Source organism: Ceratotherium simum, chromosome 26, assembly GCF_057802395.1.
Source record: "Ceratotherium simum simum isolate JZ-2026a chromosome 26, ASM5780239v1, whole genome shotgun sequence".
Taxonomy (NCBI): domain Eukaryota; kingdom Metazoa; phylum Chordata; class Mammalia; order Perissodactyla; family Rhinocerotidae; genus Ceratotherium; species Ceratotherium simum.
The window spans coordinates 43,856,909-43,877,501 of record NC_141925.1 but is presented as its reverse complement, the minus strand read 5'-3'; the positions used below and the strand labels follow the sequence as shown (position 1 = coordinate 43,877,501).

At 60.1% G+C, this 20,593-nt stretch overlaps 1 protein-coding gene and 1 long non-coding RNA gene across 8 annotated transcripts in view; one reads left to right on the top strand and one right to left on the bottom strand.

The window, feature by feature from the left end:
• The window catches only part of GTF2IRD1 (GTF2I repeat domain containing 1), a 111,832-nt gene extending 104,253 nt beyond the window's left edge, over window positions 1–7,579 (bottom strand). For 3 of the 7 annotated variants that reach the window (XM_087417770.1, XM_087417771.1, XM_087417775.1), the window contains exon 1: window positions 7,390–7,577. The gene's annotated coding sequence lies outside the window, so the exon portion shown is untranslated. Of the gene's footprint in view, window positions 1–7,389 lie in introns of all 7 variants that reach the window. The other 4 variants (XM_087417773.1, XM_087417774.1, XM_087417772.1 and 1 more) reach the window with 3 other exon arrangements.
• Window positions 7,580–7,778: 199 nt separating this feature from the next.
• On the top strand, window positions 7,779–19,160 carry LOC147913689 (uncharacterized). Its single transcript, XR_015548637.1, has 3 exons — window positions 7,779–8,141; window positions 9,902–10,503; window positions 18,772–19,160. It is a non-coding gene; the product is annotated as an uncharacterized LOC147913689 (long non-coding RNA).
• Window positions 19,161–20,593: the final 1,433 nt, after the last annotated feature.

Here is a 20,593-nt window from a genome sequence, read left to right as displayed (position 1 = left end):
GGTCCTCTCGGGGCAGGACTGGGGCTCCTCAAGGGCCAGCCTCCGGGGTCATCATGTGACAAGGTGAGGAAACGCTCTGAACTGGGATGGCAACCAGCTTCCCCAGACTGAAGGCAGTGATCCTCCCAAGAACCCCGCAACGTAGGGATAACCATCCTCCTTTGTTCAGATGAGGCTCACAGAGGTGAAGGCACTTGCCTGACGCCACACAGCAGGGCAGTGGTAGAACTGGACTTGAACCGCCATCTGTCTGGCTTCAAAGGCTCTCAGGGTTCCAGGGCACCCTGCTACGAAGTGGGGGAGCCCTGAGGCAGCCAAAGGAGCCCCCAAGGAGGGCACTGGCCTCCACCCCAGGGCATCTCTCCCTTGTACGGGCTGAGAACAGAATGTCTCAGGGGGCGGCTCGCCCGCGCAGGCGAGTGATGTACCAGGATCCGAGGGAAGATGTGGCTAGCCCACTTGCCCAGAGGGTGCGGCCCCAGCTGGGAGCCAGGGTGCACAGGCAGAACGGGGGCAACCACCTCCTTCCCACGGGCCCCCTCTCCCCCCGGGGCCTCTCTGCTGAAAGCCACCACACCTGGAAAACCAGCTCCCGGATAAACACGAGAGACACACCAGACGGGCCCAGTCACAAGACCCCCTTGGAGCCGCCAGGACCACCCTAGCGCTGGGGGGGTGGGCGGGTCTGGGTCCTCCCTGCTCCTGGGAGCCACCCAGGAGCACCCGAGCGCCCTCCGCACAGGGCTTCCTGCCACAGCGCCTCCCCACTTTCCACCGAGCACAGCCCACGGGCGCATGGAGGGCCAGCCTGTGGGGACGGGAGAGGGTGGGCGGCAACAGCGGGCGGGGAGGCGCGGGGGCAGCCCGGCTCACCAGGAAAAAGCAATGGCTGCCTCACAAACAACAAAGTGAGCACCCCACATCTCCCAAAACACGCAGGCAGCCACGTCATCACAAGGGAGCTCCTCTCCCCAGAAAGCCACGACCCCCGGCGACCAACAGGCTCTTGTCGGCCCCCTGCACGCGGGAGACGCCACTCACGACGCCCACCCACAGCCCTGCAGGGAACCGCTGCCTCTCTTTTCTAGACGGCCAAATTGAGCCGACGGGGCAGCCTCGCAAGCGCCACGCAGCGGGCAGGCGGCAGAGCTGGAATCGGCCGACTAGAAGCTTCCGTGACCCACCGACATCTCGGCACTGCCACACGAACATGCAGGACGACGGCCACTGTTCACGCAGGGCCAACCACGGGCAGTGGCGGATCGCAAACGTTTTGTCCACCAACATTTTATTTAGAGCCCTAACAGATAACTCGAATAAAAGTGGCCCTACTCTGGCCCAAAGGGGGTACAGAGAGCTGGAGGCCCACGTGTCCCCACCCCTCCCCTTCTGCGGCCCCCCGGCCCTCCAGGGCTCTGTGGCAGCCCACCGGCTCATGTCACCCCAGCTGAGCCTCACGCTGGCCCTGCAAAGTAGACGCTCCATTCTCCTGTTTACAAATGAGCACACCAAAGCAGAGACGTGAAGCCACTCGCCCGAGGTCACACACGGGTCTGAGGGGCTGTCCCCTTGGAAGGACAACAGATGAATACCGTTCTGTGTGACCCTAAATCACACTGCTGACTGCAATGCCGGCCTCACCGGCCTTCTTCCCTACCCCTAAAAGAAGGCCTGCCCTTGTTCCAGGAAAACACAGGATTTCTACCCCAAGCTGAAAAGCTACAGGAGTGGAGACCAGGGACACACTGCCAGGGACCCCCAGGCTCTCGGGAGAGTGGGGCACAGACAGATGGGCAGGACCTCACAGGGCACAGACAGCTCCCTCCCTCCAGGCCCACCCCTGCCCCCGAGGATCAACTGTTCCAGCAGCCCACCTGCACCGCGGAGGACCGCAGCCATGAGGGCAGTCACAGGCAGCTGTAATTTCATCGGGGGCTCGCCGTACGCGTGAGTCACCAGAAACAGAGGATGAAATTCCAGCTCTGCGGACAGAGGGGTGCAGCTCTCCTAGCTCAGGGTCAGCTCTCCAGAGGGGTGCAGATGGGGTGCAGGCAGTGCCTTTGTGAAAACGAGAAAAAGGTACCCCCTCCTCTGGGTGGTCCCGAGCCAGCGCAGGGCTTGCTAGGCGCGCTGGATCTCCAGTGCCAGGAGAGTGGGTGGAGCTGTGTGGTATATCCACATAGTGGAACACTACTCAGCAACCAAAAGGAACCAACTCCCGGCATGCCAACATCAAATCGGGTGACTGCATTTATGTGACACTCTGGAAGACCAGTGGTTGCCAGGGGCTGGGGCGGCCGGGGGGTGGGGTGGGGGGGGGTGCTGGTTGCAAATGGGCTTGAAGGAAACTTTGGGGGCGATGGAATGTTCTGTCTTGACAGTGGTTGGACTACGTGTGTGTGCGCATTGGTCAAGCCCATTAAACAGCACATTTACGACCTGGGCTGTCCCTGGAGAGCCCTCACACCTCGACAACGCGTACAAGGACATGTGGGGTGAGCCTCTCCTCCGTGCCAGCCTGGGGCTGGATGCCAGGACCCAACTGAGACCCCGCAGACCTGGTGCCTCTACAAGCGTCTCACTGGCTGGTGGAGCGACAGACAGAAGAATGGACAGACAGACATAGACCCCCTCTGTGGTGGTTCTGCCAGCACCCAAAAGATGTACCTTGAAACCCCACTAGACCCAACCAGCAAGCAGGCCTGGTCCCATCCAACCCTCCAGGAGAGGAGCAGCCTGCAGGGTCTCCTCCAGCTACAGGTCCCAGGAGGGACAATGCCCCAGCCACCCCAGCTCACAGCTGGCCCTCCCTCCCCAAGAACACAGCCTGGCAGAGCGCCTGCAGGCAGCCCAGGACCCCAAGTCCTCAGGCCCAGACCTCTCCCCTCCAGCTTCCCACCCCGTCTCCACTGCACACCTGCACCTAATGACCCGCACACCCTGCTGGGGAGCCACCGTGGAGCACCGAGCCCCCAGACCACAGTGCCACCCTGGGGCTCGGGCAGGACCAGGGGTCACGTTAACTGTGAGCACATGGCCCAGACTGGTGGGGAGGGGACATGGACCACAAGACTCTGCCCCTTACTTCATGGCCGTGGGCCCCCTCACATTCCAGGGGCCTCAGTGCAGCAGAAGCGTTGGGGGGGTCCTGCCTTGCATGGCGGCATGACGGGGGGTGGTAATTCCCAGCAACCTCAGTGCTGTATTCATCTGGCGTCCTTCCAAGGGGACAGCCCCTCAAACCCGTGACTAGCCTGGCAAGGACCCTCCCCTACGAGGGGCCCCAGAGGCAGAATTTTTAAGCATCGAAGTGGGGGCATCACAGAAACAGCCTCCCAGTGCTCAGCCTGGCTCTGCAAATCCTAATCTGGTGTCTGACAGGGTGCTCCCTGGCACCTTCTGCCCTCCACCCAGTGTCTCTGAATACGACGCCCTATGGACCACAGTGGCAGAGAAGACTCTGAACACCAGACGGGGGACCCCTGAGCCCCCCGACCCCGCCCAGGCCCAACAGGAGATCTGGACCCTTGGACCACAGACTGGAGAGAGCCCGACTCAGAAAATGAGAACCAGTGTCGCCTGTTTCAAACTCGCTCCAGACCATCCCCAGAGCCTCAGGTTGAGCCCTGACCCCGAATCCAGGCCCCAGCCACGCCCTGAGCCCCTCCCCAGCCTCCCACAGTCTCATTGCCCAGAGGCCGCAGCTGTAGGGCTGCCAGGTAAAATACAAGACCACCAGTCCAGTGTGAACTTCAGATACACGAGTAAGTTTTTAGAATAAGTTATGGCCCCATACAGCATCATCCCATGCTTATCTGAAATCCAAATTTAAATGAGAGTCCATATTTTTATTCGCTAAATCTGGCAACCCGAAGCAGGTGGTCCTGAGGGAAGGAGACAGGTGGGCACGCAACTAGCTCTGGGTCAGCCAGGCCCAGCCTGGGACCCAGAGGAAGGCGGTTTGGACAAGAGCTCTGCTCACGGCCCAAGACAGACCACCATCAACCCAAGCCCGTGTATGGACAAAGTACAGCCGTCCCCAGCTCATCTGGCAACTCTAACTCACTCCAAAGAGAACAAGGGCACAGCCCCTGGCACTACCCTCCCCCATGGCTCTGAGCCCCTTTGCTGTCACCAGCCATAACCCACAGCACCGAGTCTGAAATGACAAAGTGTCTACACCAGTGGATCACATGCAGTCCCAGCCAGGCATGCCTGCAAACGAGGAGCCCGGGCACCCAGTGAGGGGCTGGCTCCCCTTGGGCCCCACCTAGACACCCCGACACCTACACACACTCGCCCAGGGGAGACACCTCAGTCTTCCGACCAGATTCGCCGCTTCCTTCTCCCACATAAAACAATCCTTCCCACCATTCCACCCCCGCTTATGAATTCCTGCCCGAAATTCCCTTCCAAGGGGCCCGTCTCTTGGGTCCCACAGCCTCCTGAAGGTCCCAAGGCCTTGGCCTTGCTCTGCTTGCCGGTGTTCACGAACTAACCCTGCAGGTCCTGTGCCCAGGCGCCCCCTGAGGCCTCCACAGGCCCCTCGGAGCTGGGCACACACACTCCTGGCTTGCCCCAAGGAACCCGGCTGTGTCCCTGGCTGCCTGCATCAAAGACAGAGAGGCCCACAAACAGCCAAGGGTCAGAGGGCTGAGAGAAGCAGGATGGACGACACCCAGGCAGCAAAGCCCTGGGCTCAGGCTTGGGGAGAGACAGGCTGGGGTGATGGGGAGAGGGGAGCCCCGGAGGATGGGGAGCAGGAAGCTCAGAGAAAGACCCTGGGATTCCTACCACGTAGGAACCTGCCCCAGAAATGGGAATTTAGGAACAACAGGAGATAGTCTGCTCAGCAATGAGGGCCGAGGCTCTGGAGCAGGATTTCATTCACTGCTTCACTCAAGGGGCCATTCGACAACTATCTGAGGGGCAGCCCTGGGGCACCAGGAACCAAAAGCAAGCTTCCATCTCTCAGGCACATGAGGAGACAGACGTCTAACTTTTGAGTGAGATCAATGTTGGGGCAGAGGAAGGACAGGATGTCATGGGGACACAGAGGTAGCACCGTGGCCAACCCAGGGGGCGAGGAAGGCTTCCAGCCCTTGGACATGACCGCCAGCTAAGTCCTGACGGAGGAGAGGAAAGAGGCAAATTCTACAACCCCTACCCCCACCCTAGCCAGGCAGGGCCGTTAAAGGAAGCCCTCAGGGGAAGGGTGAGAAGCACCTTCCAGGGAAGAGGAGCAGTAGGTAGGAGATGAGAGCAGGAGACAAACCAGAACCCAGAATGAGGATAGACCCCTGATGGTCTGTGGTTCCAAGGTCACACTTAGGACATGAATGCCCCAAGCCATCACACAGCATGTCACCCTGAGATCCTCACCAGGTCTCTGACAACCGGGCCACTACCAAGGCGTGGATGCCCTGGTTGCCGGAGACAGGCAGGCTGCGAGAACAGCTGCTCCAAGACCCCTATCGTACCGCCTGCCTTTCTGACCATTTCCAGGCATCCTGCACTAACCGCCATCGTGTCAGGAAGCTGGCCCAGCTCTGGGGACTGCCTTACACAAGCAGATGAGAAGTGTCTGTGACAGGACACTGCTTCCTCCTGCACCTAGAGAACAGTCCTCCTAAGTAGGTGAACCAAGTCCTACAATGCTGTCTTCAAGACCCAGTTTGCAACCTTCGGCCCCAAGTTCTCCCACGTTTTGAAGGAGGAGCCACAGAGCGCCAACCCTTCCTCATTTCCTCCGCTGGGGTCCTCTGGGACCCTCTGAGTTAGAACCTGGACTTTCTAGGTCACCCTCAGAACAAGCTACAGAATGGGGTGTGGTCTTAAGCCTCCCACATCCCAAAAGCAGGTTGGGATTCCAATATCCTGCCACCTTGGGGCCAGGCCTGTCCCTTGGTCCGCAAGTCCCTGCTCAGAAGAGGGCAGAGTCTACCTCACACCCTCCTGGGCCCTGCACTGGGCGGCTCACTACAGCCCTGACCGCCCCTCCTTGCTGCCCTTCTGCCCAGCCCTTCCCCATCAGCAACCACCAGCCTCCCAGCTACTCGCCTCTTGCTCCAAACAAATAATCGATGCCGCTGCCCTTCCCCTTTGGGAATGACGCTGCTGAAATAAATGGGCTGCCCCGAGGCACCTCCCAAACCTGGAGGACCCCAGGCCAGTGCCCAGGTGCCTACAGTCCTAGCCACAGGGCAACCAACATAGAGAGAGATGACGGCCAGAGGCGATCAGGGCAGCTTCGGGCCACCTCTTTTGCTGTGAGCAGTTAGAGAAGCCCCTGCAATGCCCACTCCTCCAGAAGCTGTCCAGGCCTGCTCCTCTACCCCTGCTACCAGGCCCAGGGCAATCCCAGAGCAGCCCCATGCACCATACCCCACATCACGGGACCCATACCCCATTCAAGGGTAGAGCTTTCCCCACGTGCTCAGCAAGGAGACCCCTACATGCTGAGTTCCTTCACTTGAGCTACGATGGGGACACAAGAGCCTGCCACCCCAGGTCTGGTCCTAGGAGGTGGGTAACAGGGCCAGATGTCCAGAGCTTGAGCCTCCTCCAGCACCGCCAGAAGGGCAGAACGCTCAGCCGCACAGTCCCCCTCTGCCCTGGGTCCAGGCCAAGGCACTGTCCCTCTCCCTGGCTGCAGGCTGGGGCTGGGGAGCCCAGGAGGACAGTCGTCAAGTCCGTCATTCCCAGGGACTCCGGATGGGGGTGGGCATCCAGCACCGTGGCCCCTCCACGGGCCTCCCCACCCATCTGCACGAACTCGGAGACCACCCAGACGGGGCACCCCCAACTTGCTCCTCTGAACCCTTTGTGCCCCCCACTGCCATCCTCTGAGTCTCCTCCCCCGCCACGGGTCCAGCTGCCACCGCTCAGGCCAGCCCCCTCCCACGGGACCCCAACAGGAACCACCGAGCTAGGGCAGTTCTCGCTGCGTCGGACTCAGCCTGAGTGGGGGGCACGGGCCAGGGAACGGCCCAGCCGGAGGAAGGCAGGGGGAGGGGGAAGTGGGGGGCGGGGGCCGCGGCCTTCCCAGCCCCCTCCGCTCCCACCCTGGCGCCCGTCGCCGCGGGCAGCAAAACTGACCTCATTCGCCAGCCGCAGCAGCCTGCGGGCGCCCGCTGCCCGCGCGGGGCGCTCCCCACCTCCGCAGGGGCCGGGGGTGACAGCTCCCGGCTCCCACCCCCGCGGCAGGTGGGGGCGGCCGTCCCTCCCCTCCCCGGGCCCGAATTATAATCCCAGTCACGTGCCGCCCAATGCACCCGAAAGCCGGATCAGCTTTGGTAACACCTTGAGGGGGAGGGGCGGAGGCCCCGGGGGTGGGAGGAGGAGGGGAGAGGGGCCGGGGCGCCCGCCTCCCGCAAAAGTTTCTCCTACCTTGGAGGATCCCCAAGCGCTCCTGCCAGCGGCGCCCCGGCCCCGGCCCGCGGCCAGGACTCAGCCTCCCGCCGCTGCCTCCTTAATTAATCCGGGAGGACGGGGAGGAGAGGCCGGGAGCGCGCCGCGGGGCGGGGGGCGCGGGGAGGGGGCCGCGGCGGGCTCGGCCGGCGGGGTGGCGCTCGGCGGCCCCCACCCCCGGCGGGCTGCGGCGGAGGGCGGGGCGCGGCGCGGGGCGCGCAGCGAGAGCGGGAGCGCAGGGAGGCTCTTTGTTCTGTAATCCCAGTAAGATTGCCAGCCATTCGCCCCGGCCCTAATCCCAGCCCCGCGCAACACCACCCTCCATTGGCTGCCATTTACATACGGGATTAGCCCGCACGGCCCGCCCCGCGCCCCGGCCTGGGCACCGCGGGGGGAGCCCGCGCGCCCGCCCCGCCCCGCGCCTCCCCGCGCCCGCGCCCGCCGCCCCGGGGAGCCTGCGGGAGGGGCCCCGCGGCCTCGGCGCCCGCTGGCTGCCCGGCGACGCCCCTCCGCCTCCCCAGCGCTGGCCGGGGCGGATTAGGAAGCCGCGGCACGACCCGGGAGACCCGGGCGCAGGGACCGGGCCGGAGGGTCAAGGTCACTCAGCGGGCGCGGGGAGGATCCAGGAGGCCCGGAGCGACCCGAGGCCCGGCGCGTCGGCTGGGGAGCTGAAGTCGGCGCCGCTGGTCACTCCCGCCTGGCCCAGGTTATCTCGCGGTGGCTTGGCCCAGGTACCTCTTTCAGCCTTTGTCCTCTGGGATGTGAAGAAAGGCAGTGACATGTCCAGGGTCGCAGCAGACCCACTTAGACACGCCAGGTCCCATCTTGCCTGGGCAGCCCTCCTTCTGAACCCCGAGCCAGGCTTTTGCCACCCACTTCCCCCATCATACTAGCCACCGTGCTGGAATCAAGGAGGGCACCTCCCATCCTCTCCAAAGCCATGCGTCTCAATTCAGCACAAGCCAGGCCGGAGCCCTGCGCTAGGCCCTCGCTATGCTGGGTGCTGCAGGGAGGGACACAGACCAGGCAGGCCCCAACTCCAGGGAGTCCTGGCTTGGATGGAGAGAGCCGAATGTCCACTGAGGATCTGCTAGGTCCTAGCACGGCCCACAAGGTCTTCCCCCAGCCTCCTGGGGCCCTGCTGAGCACACAGTGAGCACTTGGTAAAGGCTAACCGTGGCTGGCGAGGTCTTCCCCTGGCAGGCCCACGAGCCCATCAGACTGAGAACTCCTTCCAGGCAGGCCACGTCCCTGTGTCCCAGAGGGGCTGCCAGCCACTGAATGCCTGGCCCACAGAGGGTGTTGGGCCAGAGCAGTGGGGATTGGAATGAGGCCACAGACGCTCCCTCCATCCTGTGCTGCCCCGTGCCCTCTTGGGGGTACCTCCTCATCCCCCTTGTCGCCAGGAGGCCTGTGGACACCTCGAGGCACCCTCTTGTGTGGTCCCCCTCAGATGCACATCCCCACCTGCTGTCCGCTGGCCCTGGCGTTGGCAACATGGCCAAGGGGAAGGGCCAGGGTCTGGAGCCTGAATATGTGGATTCACATCTTGGCTCGTCCTCTCACCACTGTGTGACCTTGGGCAAGGCACTTCGCCTCCCTGAGTCTGCATTTCCCCCTTCCCACAGCCTCTCGGTCAACCGCAGCTTGGCCCTGCGGTGGGTGACAGTGGTGATGGGCACTGGGCATGATGCATGTGAGATCCCCGTTCCTTACACTGAGCCTGCAGGGGGGATCCTACTGGCCTCGTTCTACAGTGAGGTGAAGTGACTTGCTTAGGGACATACAGCATGTAAGAGACGCCGCTGGGATGGCCCCATAGCCCTCGTTCTGCCCACTGGCCTCTGTTACATCTGTACTGGCCCATAAGGTATTGGGGGTTAGGCATGGCCTCAGTGGGCCCAGCTGGGGGAAGCTGATCCCAGGAGGGGCTGGCTGGCTGGGCTGTTGGTTTCTGGGCAGAAGGTTTCTGGGATTCCAAGTCCTGGGGCAGAGTGCCAGAGGCCTCTGGGCACCAGGGCCTAGAGGAGCTGAGCCCTGCTGTGTGCTCAGGACTGCCCTCTGCAGGCAGAATCCTGAGCAGCAGTAAGACAAGCGGAGCGCTGGGAGTGGATGCCCCCCTCCTGCCTCTGGGCTGCTCTTCCCCCAGGAACAGCCAGCCTCACCCCAGCCTCACTGGGGCAGAGACTGGGGGCAGGGTGGTGCACCAGAAGGTTCTGGCCTGGCATGTCCAGGCCCCTCTCAGCCGCATGTGACTGGGGTTTGACAGCTGGCTTCACATTCACTGGCTGTGTGTCCTGGGCCAAGTGGACGGGCCTCTCTGGGCCTCAGCTTCCTCATCTGTGAAATGGAACCAAGACAGTCCTTTCCTCATGACATTGCTGTGAGGATTAAATGACACATGATACAGGAAAAATGTTAGAGTGTTGGCGCATAGTGGGTGCTCAGTAAAGGATAGTTCTCGATTGTTTTATTTGTTGGCTTCCTCTAGGGGCAAAGTCAGACTTGGAGTCTCTGCTTGAACTGCTGTTCGTGAGGAGGACAAGGTCACGGGCCTTCACACCTGGTCAAGTTCAGCTCCTGAGAAGGGCAGCTGCGGCTCCTTCACCTGAGGGGTTTAGTTGAGCAGTCCTTGCCAGTGGCAGCCCCCCGCTTCAGGAGGCGCACTGCCGCTAGCCCTGCCGCATCCTCCCCAGGCCTGGGGCCCTTACACCCAGACGCAGAAATGGAGGCTCCCTCGCTGCCCTCCTCTTAACTCCCTCGAGGCCCTGGACGTCTCCTCACAGAGCCATTCCGTGCCCTCGTTCGCTGCTCCCGGTGGGCCTGACAGCCCCGTCACAGAGGGATGGAGACGCAGGTTGCTTGCGGAAGTGAGTGTACGCTGTTTCCCCATCAGCCAGGAGCTCCCGGGCTGGAGCTGGTCTCCTCCTCCTGGCCCCGTGCACGTGCTCCAGGTCCCTGAGCAGCAGACTGGCCACCAGAACTGCCCCCTGCTCCCCTGGGGTCGGGCCCAGGCCTGGGTCCCTCACCTGCGTGCATAGTGTCCTGTTCCACACTGCTGGGCCACTTCTCCAGGCTCCTTATTTCTTGGAGGTAAGACTCCCCGGGGGGCAGGGATGCTAGGACAGCCCAGCCGTCTCCATCAAGGTAACCCTTCTCTGAACACTGGGGCAAGCGCAGAGGGATGTGACCCGGGTGTGCCCACCAGGGACCAGAAGTGAGGACAGTGAACCCAACGCCGTCGTCTCCCAGGCCAGCAGCCTGTGGTACCAAGAGGAGAAGCGCTGACCAGAGCAGCCCAGGGGTCAGTGGCGGGGCCCACAGGCTCCCGACTCCACCTGCTGCTCCTTTCTGCCGTCTCCGTGGCTTTCCTTTGATTTTCAGTGAGATGGTTTTGTCTGATAATTACTATTTATCCTTTAAAAAAGAGACTTGACTAGCTTCTGGAACCAGCTGCTCCTGTTTCCCTTCTGAGCAATGTGCCTCCTGTTCCATCATGGAGACCACAGGGAAGATAGGATGTGACATGTGGAAAGGTGCTTTCAAGGCAGCGTGCAGGACCCATGAGACAAGGCCAGACAAGCTGGGCACAGAATCTAGATGTTAAGTGTTATCTCTGCCAGCCAGGGTGTCCAGACGGTGTGCGGGCTGCAGAAGGGGTGAAGGGTAGGTGATGGACTTGCTAGGGGGCCCCCTGCGTCTGGGACCCAAGTCTCCAACCCCACCCCCCACTGCTTGGAAGGGCCGTCCCCCAGGCCTCCAGGGCGTCTCCTTCATCCCTGCCTGGGCCCATCCTCCTGGACCTTTGTCTCCATGGGTCATCCAGGGGGCTAAAGACAGATATCATTTCTGTCATTAGGGCATTTGACCAGCAGAGCAACCTCCTAGAGTCCTCCAAACCTTCCAGGCCCCCAAAAATAAAGCCCTAGAGCTGGGATTTCAGGCATCCTGGCACACGGGGTTGGGGACATCTTGGAGGCAGGCAGTGTTCTGTTAGAAAACGGGCAGATCTGCAGCTCCAGCCTCCCAGGCCCCAGGGTTTGGCCCTGGTGAGTGGTCTAGGGCGGTGCTGGCCAGCAGAAGTAGGGTGTGAGCCACAAGTGCCCACCACAGGAAGTTTTAGATTTCCTTGTACCTGTATTAAGTAAAAAAAAAAAAAAAATGGTGAAATTAATTTTAACAATATATTTTATTTAATCCAACATATCTGAAATGTGTTCATTTCAACATGAAATATTATTTTTAAAACTTGAGATATTTTACAATCTTTTCCTTGTACTGTCTTTGAAATCCAGTATCTGTGTTATACTTACAATACATCTAAATTTGGACAAGATAGACTTTAATATGTGACAAGTGGCTACGTATTGGACAGTGCAGGTCTGGGGGGTAATTTTCCAAGCCTTTTTAAGTCACAAAGCCTTTTTTCCAATAAACTCGCATAGAAACTCAGTCTAAAAAAAAAGTAAGTCAGTCCACACGAGAGAGAAGCATGCACTGCTCTGGATGGGAACAGGAGTGCGGGTCCTACAACCCCCTCTTGAGTCCCTTCGTCTGCTAGTTCTTCTGAGAACTGCTCCTCAAAGCAACCGTTGAAAATGCTAATAATAACAAAAACTAACATTTATTGAATGGTTACTCTAAGCCAGGCATGGTGCTAAGCATCTTATGTCATGCCCATTCTATGGAAGGAACAGTCTCAGAGAGGTGCCCGAGGTTCCACAGCCAACGTCACGTGTCCACCATCCTACCCAGGAGTGGATGGACCCCAGCTGCTGCTGAGGCTGTCAGGGACCCCAAGCTAGGAGGAGCTGGGGTAAGTGGGGAGCACAGTCATTGCCCCTCACATCTTCCCCCACGAGGGGCCCTTGCTTCCCAGACCCTGGCGTTCCAGCCTCTCACCCAGCCCAGCAGCCCCCGCAGCCCCCAACCCCAGCGAGAACCAAAGGGCTTGGTTTTGCAGCAAGTCCAGGCAGCTGCTCTGCTAATCGAACTTAGTTATAAATTAGCAAAGATATAGAGCTTTAGAGCCAGAAGAGGAAACATGAGGGGAAAGCACTTCAAAGCAACTTCGCCAGACACCACTGGAAAAACCAAGGTCGGTCAGAAAGCTTTGGGGGGACTTCCACTCCGTGTGTCTCGGTGGAGGGTCAGGGGAGAGGGGCCGCGAGCAGCCGGGCACCCCTCCCTGCTAGAAGCCCAGCGCAGCAGAAGCTGAAACCCAGCTGGGGCGTTTGGGGGGTCTCCTCTCCCTGAGCCTGTTTCTCTGCAGAGCCCGAGGCCTGTGCAAGCCCGCCCAGCCCGCGCCTGGCGCGAGGCAGGGACCAGATGTTGCCGGCGCGGGAGCTGGAGCTGGGGGTCGTGTGGGAGCAGCCTCCACCTCGGCTCAGCTCCTGGCGGGGACCTGGCCCCGCTCTCTCACCTCGTGTGCTTGCTGAAAGCGCGGGCCCAGACCCTTCCTGGAGATGTGCTGGCTCAGACACTGGAGGGGTGGGGGAGAGGACTAGAGCTTTGCACAGGAGAACACATCCCCCAGCTCTTTGTGATACACATTCCAGTTTGGGGAGCATGGGCCTTCATGTTCTTGGAGAGCCGTTCAAGCTCTGGCATCTGTGGATTCACAACACTCAGCCACGCAGTACCAGCCCACAGCCACATCCCTTGTGCCACAGGGCACTCAACGCTGGCTCCTCTGTCATAGGCTGCCAATGTCCAGTCCAGCAGCCAGGCCTGGCATCTGGCTGGGCCATCCTGCCCTGAGACGGGAGGCCCCAGTTCCACCCCAAAGTGCCCTTTCTGTACCGGGCATCATGTAGACCCAGTCCCTTCCCTGGGAGCTCTGGGCCAGCAGCTGTGGTGTGTGTAGCAGTGAAGGGGCCCTGGGCACTGGAGCCAGAGGTGGCACCCGACTCAGCCTGAAGAGGGAGTAGGGGTTGCCGAGGCCATGGGGGATGGTGAACCACTGGACAGCCCCTCCAGCCTGCATGCCAAAGGCCCGTTAGTCCAGGGCCTCAGGACAAGCTAAAATAGTTGTCTACCGCCGCAGGATTTTCTGGGAGCCCTGCTACAGCCCCCTGACCCCCAGAAGGAGACGTCACGCAGGGTCTCCCTTCCTCCCCCACCAGACTCCCATACGCCCCACACCCCAAGGGGGGCTGGTCCAGGCCTTGGAACCAAGTTTTTGCTTTTGCATCAGCGAGTGAAAGCGTCTTTGCACACAGAGTCCTTCTAAACCCAGTGGCCTGCCTGCCCCCGCCAGCTCTGCTCCTCGTCCTGTGGGTCGCCCCACCAAGCACCAAGCACTGACTGGCCACCCCCACCAGCCCCTTAGGAGCCCTGAGCACTCAGCCAGGTCGAAATTTTACATGGGCCAGTGATTATGTGATCCCTGTCTGACTCACCCGTTAAACTCGGCTCACATGAGGATGGGGGGGGGGGTTCCTTGTGCACCTGGGTGTCCCCAGTGCCCAGCCTGGCGCACAGTAGGGATCTACAAATGTTTGCTGAATGAATGAATGAAAATGGACCTTCTCTGTCCGCTGTCAAGTGACTTGCTGGTCTCTATTTTCTCTCTCTCTCTCTCTCCACCTGTTTGTTGCTGTCTTTTTTTTCCCCCCCCCCAAAGCCCCAGTAGATAGTTGTATGTCACAGCTGCACATCCTTCTAGTTGCTGTATGTGGGACATGGCCTCAGCATGGCCGGAGAAGCGGTGCGTCAGTGCGCGCCTGGGATCCGAACCCGGGCCGCCAGCAGCGGAGCGCGCGCACTTAACTGCTAAGCCACGGGGCCGGCCCTGTTGCTGTCTTTTTAAAGGGAGTTCTCTCCAGGAAAATATGTGCATGGGTCTGTTTCTATGTCCTGTGTCTGCCATGGCCTGTGGCCTCTGTCTTTCCTCCTGTTTCCTCTCCGTGTCTGATCCCAGCTGCCTCTCTTCGCTTCTCTGTCTCAACCAGCTGTCTTTCACGTGATGCTCTCTGTCATTTCTCTCTCTGAGTCTTTATCTCTCCCAGCTATACCAGGTCTGTCATGTTTCTGTGTCTCTGCCTCTCTCTGTCTCCGAGGGTCTTCATCTCCCTTGCTGTCTCCGTCTCTGCTGTCTGCCTCCTCCTCAGATTCTCCTCCGCTGGAATCTTCCAAGACCAGAGAGAGGCATGTAATTGAGCTGGGGCCGTCTCTATGGTTGCAGCTGTGGAGTAACTGAAAAATCAATTTGGAGCAACCGTCTCTGTAATAATTGCACCTTAATAGTTTCTGTGAGGCAGATTGGGGATCGATGTGAGGGGGCCAGGACGGCCCCGGGACCCTGGCAGGAAAAGGCCACCCAGCACCACCAGTATCTAGGGCCAGGCTCTGGAGGGGACACTTGCCTTGGCTAGAAACAGGAGGAGGTGGGAGCAAGTGAGTGGGGAGGGAGGCCAGTCTCACCCCCAACTTGCCCTCCCAGGGGTGTCCCTGCCTCCCTGCTCCCCCCGCTGTGCCCCACTCCTGTTTATAATTTATGCTTATGATTGGCATTATCAGCGATAATGATAACATGATTATAATTGCTGCGCCGTCTGGCTCAGTTGTGGTGCTGTTGGTAAATATTATGATAGCGAGTAGCATGAGGTCAATGCCTCCCAGAGCTTGAGGGGGGTGGGGACTGGGAGTGCCACGTGGGGTTGCATGGTCCCTCCCCAGCCCCAGGCAAACCCACCCGTCCTCTGGGGAACTCGCTGCTTGGCCGTTTGCTCATCGAGTTTAACACCTAATGGTCCTCCTCGTGTTTAACTTAAATCACTCCTGCTTTGGGCTCAGAAGTAACCATTGAGAAGCCTGCGGGATATCGCCCCACTGACAGAGGGTGCTCCAGAGCTGTGGGGTGACTTTCACGTGGGAGGTGAGGCGGGCCAGAAACTACGGTCCTTCCACATTCAAGTTGAGTTTGGCGACTCAATCCCACAAGAATTCAGAGGTGGTCCAAGGTAGGGCTCTTGGCAAGGGGACAAGGGGAAGGACAGAGCCACTGCCCCAGGCATAGTTCCTGGGGGACAGGGGACATTTCTGGCATCCAGAGGCCCCCCTTACTGCCCAGGACAGGTGAGGCTGGAGGCCCAGGGTAGGAACAAGGACTGCAACCTACCTCAGACATAAAAACAGCCCCTTTAAGAGAGCCCACCCAGATAATCCAAGGACGGGGATGAGATGTGCCCCCTGCAGCCACCCCATGGCCCACTCCCAGCTGAGCCGGCGGGATCTGAGTGGGACCATGTCCTCGCTCAGCCTGCGCCCCCTGCAGCCTGGAGTCACCGTCAGTCTCTGATGCTAAGTACGTGTGTAGAAAGGGCTGGTGCGCTCTGCGAGTCAGAGTGAGGCCATGAGCCAGAGCAGCCACGGCCAAGGAGAGGGCCGAGGCGTTGGCCGGGAAAGGCCCCTCACCCCAGGGGCCGCTCCCTGGGTGGCGAGGAGAGGCCGGCACCCCCCCCGTTTATAGCTGGGGGCTCTGAGGCTCAGAGAGACTCCCACACTCCCAGAGCAGCAAGTGGCAGGCAGGATTTGCCAGGGCCGGGATGGGGCCCCTTGGAGGCCTCCCAGAAGGGAGGGAGCCCGCGGCCCCCTGCCCCGGTGTGCTGCATTATTCATAGGCCCGACATTCCCCCAGGGGTAAACATTCAGAAGGAGCGTTTCAAATCCACTTTCCTGCTCTGAAAATAAAGAAATGAGCAGAAAGGGCCCATGCACTTGGAGGCAGTGGGCCCACTCTCCTCAGCCCTGGGAAAGCTCACAGATGGCCTACTTCTGTCCCCTCACCCGGGTCCCCAGGACCCACGAGCTTAGCAAGCTGGACCGGTCCCAGAGCAGAGCCTGAGGCCAATGCCCCTCTCTGCCCACTTTTCCTGCCCTGGCCCAGGGACAGCCCAGCCCCAGCTTCCCAGGGGACCCTGGCCCTTGCGACTTGTTGGGTCCCATCGGCACAACCTGGGACCCTCTGGGGACTAGGAAGCTGGTCGGGCCCAGAGGAACCCCCTTGGCTCCTCGACAGGATCAGGCTGGACACACACTTTACTGGTGGTTTTGTGGCCTAAAAAAATAAAAGAGGCACAACGCTCCTGTCTCCATCACCTGGAAGATGCCCTTGCAGCCTCCCCTCTCCCCGAGCTGCCTCCAGGCTTCTCCACCATCCCCTCGAGGAGGAGCATGTTCCGCACCACCCCTTGGCCCAGAACTCCGGGGTGGGCGGGACTCACAGGAAAGGGTAAAGGAAAGCCTTTCTGTGGAGGGGTCTCAGGAGCGCTCCCATGGTCATGAACCCCCTGGGGCCCTTCCCAGAGGGTGCATCAAAGATGGAGATGTCTGGGGCCGGCCAGGTGGCAAGTGGTTAAGTGCGCACGCTCCGCTGCGGCGGCCCAGGGTTCGCCGGTTCAGATCCCGGGCGCGCACCGACGCACCGCTTATCAAGCCATGCTGTGGCGGCGTCCCATATAAAGTGGAGGAAGATGGGCCCGGGTGTTAGCCCAGGGCCGGTCTTCCTCAACAAAAAAAGGAGGATTGGCAGATGTTAGCACAGGGCTGATCTTCCTCACCAAAAAAAAAAAAAAGATAGAGATGTCAATGCTGGTTAAAAAAAGGAGGTTGCACATGTGGAAGATAAACACATAGATAAAGAGAACAGATTAGGGGTCACCAGAGGGGAAGGGGTTGGGGGCAGGGCATAAGGGTTAAAGGGGCACATATGTATGGTGACTGACAAATACCGTACAACTGAAATTCCACAATGTTATAACGATATAAACCTCAATAAAATTAAAAAAAAAAAAAAGGAAGTCAGTACTCCCGACCAAAGTCACAACAAACGGCTTTGGTTTCAGGAGCAGGAGGGCAAACAGGACACCCACTGGACATTCAGGAGGTGTGTCAAGTGGTCGGGCTGTGTGGAGGTGCGCCCGCAGGAGGAGAGGGGAGGGCGATCCAGGCAGGAAACTGGGAAGAATGCTCTGGACTAACCCGTCAGCAGAGGCCCCAGGAGGGCAGGGGCAGGGCCAGATGTGTTCCACAGGCAACAGGGGCTACACGGCGGGAGCCTCGGAGTGCCTTCCCACACCCCAGTCACCCCAGGTCCTCCCAGGACCCCACCCTGCACCAGTGAGCTGGACTGTGCCGACTTCAGCCCCCTGGGCACAAACCGCCCAATCACCGAGGCCTTGCCCACCCGGTCCCCTAGGCTGCAGGCTGGGACCCTTTGAGATCTCAGCAGGGAAGTGTCCCTTGGGTGACAGAACAGGACTGTTCGCTCTACTGGAGCAGGGAGTCAGGAGTGGCTGTGCAACTGCAGGCAAGTCCCTTACCCTCTCTGAGCCTCAGTTTTTTCATCTGTAAAATGAGAGGAGTTATCTGACATTCTGATGGAGTCCCCAGGCTTCATCCTAAAGGGTCTAAAAGGGGCCACCTAAGCCAGAACCAAGGGAACCCAGAGATAAAGAGAAAGGTCAGTCAGTCTAGTGGTTAAGAGAGCGAATCCCAGCTCTGCCCCTTGCTAGCTGTGTGTCTTTGGGCAAATAACCTCACCTCTCTGTGCATTAGTGACCTCACTAATCAAATGGGGATGAAGAGCTTGCCCACCTCAAAGAGGTGGCATGGGAATTAAATGAGCTACTGAGGCCAAACGGTCAGAACTGCGCCTGGCATGTATCAGGCTCTGTGGCATTAGCTGAATGCCCCCACTACCCAGCCCCAGCCCCCTGCAGCCCAAGGGGCCTGACAGGGGAGGCAGGCCAGGCACCTGAGAGTGCAGACACACTGGACATCTAGGCCTGTCCTGCCGGGCTTCAGTGGCTGGACAGGCTGTGGGCGAGTGAGCTGGGGCTGGAGTCCAGGCCACACAGGCCGCCAGGGCTCAGTGGCATCTCCACGGTCAGCTCATCACACTTGAGCCACTGGCCCCCTGCCTGCTGGGGGCCCCTCAACACTTCTAGACATCCACTGGACCTGGAGCTGCCTGTCACTGCTGACGGCCGGGACTGTCTCTCCCTGAGCTCTTGGTCCGTTCCAGCTGCTGTCTGCATGAGGCCAGGGCTCCGATCTGCCTTCTCTGCTCTGGCCTGCACCCAGGACGCTGCCCGAGGCAGCTCAGTGGATGTGTGTTCACTGAGTGAGGGGTGGGTGGGCCTATCTAGGGCCTGGACCTGGAACACCAGGGTGGCACCATCTTCCACCCTCCCCTAGTGATGAGTTTTCTGGGGCCTCCTGGAGCTGCTGCTCTAGGGGACACATGTGCCAGGGCCAGCCAGGCACTCAGAGAACCCTGAGGCTCCTCAGTGGGTGGCCAGTGGGTGTCCTCAAAGCCCCCTTGTCCTCCTACCAACATTCTGTTCACTTCTCCAGGCCCAGCTCTCATGTCACCGCCTCCAAGAAGGAGTCCCTGATTTCAGGCTGGTCAGCTGCCTGTCTGGGCCCCCGCAGGCCCATGGCACCCTGCCCCTGCTCAATCTAGTTTGCAGAGAACTGGATAAAGAAGAAAAGACCACGACGGACACGCTTCTCTCCCTGCCTGGACCCTGAATGGTTCCGACACGGGGCTGGAGCCAGCTATATAACTGTAGAATGAAAATGGGGGCATGTTCAAAAAGCAGGAGAAATGTGTCCTTAAAGGTACAAAAATATAAAACTTTTTCTTTGCTTCCGCTGTCTCTCGTTTGACGTATCATTGTGTTTTCTTATTTGCTGTTTGCTGTTAAATGTCATTCTAAGTAAAGAAAAATTAAAATTTCAAATTATTAGCTTTTGCCATTTTATTCCTTTTTTTAATTGCAGTAACATTGGTTTATAACATTGTATAAATTTGAGGTGTACACCATTATATTTCAATTTCTGTGTAGATTACATCATGTTCACCACCCAAATACTAATTACAGTCCTTCACCACACACACGTGCCTAATCCTCCCTTTCACCCTCGTCCCTCCGCCTTCCCCTCTGGTGACCACCAATCCAATCTGTCTCTGTGTGAGTGTTGTTTGCCATTTTACTCTTTACGAGCATTTAACTCGCGTGTGGAATCACGGAATCTACCGGTTTATGTCGTGCCCGTGCGCACACGTGTATTTCCTGTTCACTCCAGCGGTGGGAACACTGCACAAAGCGACCTCGAGGGTCTTCACGCCACTTTGGGGTTCACGCGCTCCCCCAGCGCCCTCCCGCCGTGGCTCACGCTGTGTAGGGAGCGGCTGAGCCGGAGAGAAACAGCTGCCCCGTCTGTCCTGTGCCTTCTCTGTCGTCGTTCTGGCGAACACAGGGAAGTGGCTGGTGAGAGGGACACGACGGTGGTCCTCTGCGACTCTCAGCGCGCGGCTGCCTTCCTCCTGCGCTCGGAGCAAGCCCCGGTGTGAACAGAAGGGCCTCTCCCGCGTCCGCGGCCTGCTCGCCCGGACTCGCCTCGCCCTCGTGGCCCCGGCGCTCGGGCCGCCACGCTGTGTGCGGACGCGAACACGACCCGCGCGTTCCGAGCCCCGCGCCCCGCTCACGCCCCTGCGCCGCTGGACTTCACTCAGGAAACACGTCCAGAGCCCAAGTCATGCAGACTGTCCCGGCAGCAGCGCGCTTCGCAGAGCGCGGAGCCCTCCCGCGGAGCAGCCGCCCCACGGGGCGCCGCTGCTGTGCCGCCTGTGTGCACGTCGGGGGCGCCCGCCTGCAGGGCTCGTCCGTTTTGCTGACCTAACGGAGTCTGCCGGAACCCTAGGGGCCCGGGGGCCCCCACCCCAAGGCCTCAGAGCTGTTGCCCCCAGCGTGGCCTCTCCTGGGGCCCACGCTTCTGCTCCAGGGGCCCGTTTGCGGCGCGCCGCCCCGCCCTGTCCCCTCCCCCACCGCCGCCCGCAGGGCTCCTCCTTCTGCCCAGAGAGCAGGGACCTGCCTCCCCAGCGCTGCTGTGTGCCCTTGGGTGGGCACCTCGCCTCTCTGTGCCTCAACCAGCGGCGATGCCGTGGGCTGCCGGCACAGCTCGCCATCAGCCAGGCCTGGGAAACTGTTGTCCTTCTCTCTCCGCCACCTCTCTGCCACACGTGGGGACACTTGAGACTTGAGGGAAGTGCCGGTGTTTGCGTCATGCAGATCTCAGGGCCCTGTGCTGGGGCGGCCTGGCCCCCTTCCTGGGGTGGGCTTGATCCCAAAGTCGTCGTTTCCTCCGCAGTTGGAGTTCCCGCTGCCACAGC